The following is a 491-nucleotide window of genomic DNA, read 5'->3' on the forward strand; positions in this document are numbered from 1 at the left end:
AGACATTTTCCTACACAATATTACAGTATTCTATGAATCACTCATTTTCAATCGCAATTGAGTTTTCTGTCGCCAACGTTCCTATGGCCGAAAAAGTTGTGACGTCCCCCAGTGTAACCTGATGCATTACGGAATCAATAGAGCATACCTAACTAAATCGTCATTCCATTCATGTTGCTATCAAGATTATCGAGTGTTCAGCCTTTCATTTCACGTTCATAATATCTCAGTGACCTATCCTGTAACATATGAACTTCTGCTTTGCACTCGCCTCCCTTTAGAAATATCCATTTGATGTCCGTAATTAAATGTCTACAGCAAATCAACTGAAACGAGATTCTCGGGCCTAGTGTTGCAGTATGGGTGATATGAGATACCTCTCAGGAAGCTAACTTACCCATTTACTAACGAGGAAAGATGACTCCGTGATTACATTTCAAACTGTTAACTACTAGCTATACTATTTTCTTTTTTAGATATACATATAAGCG

This window comes from Penaeus monodon, chromosome 19, assembly GCF_015228065.2.
Source record: "Penaeus monodon isolate SGIC_2016 chromosome 19, NSTDA_Pmon_1, whole genome shotgun sequence".
In the NCBI taxonomy this organism is placed as follows: domain Eukaryota; kingdom Metazoa; phylum Arthropoda; class Malacostraca; order Decapoda; family Penaeidae; genus Penaeus; species Penaeus monodon.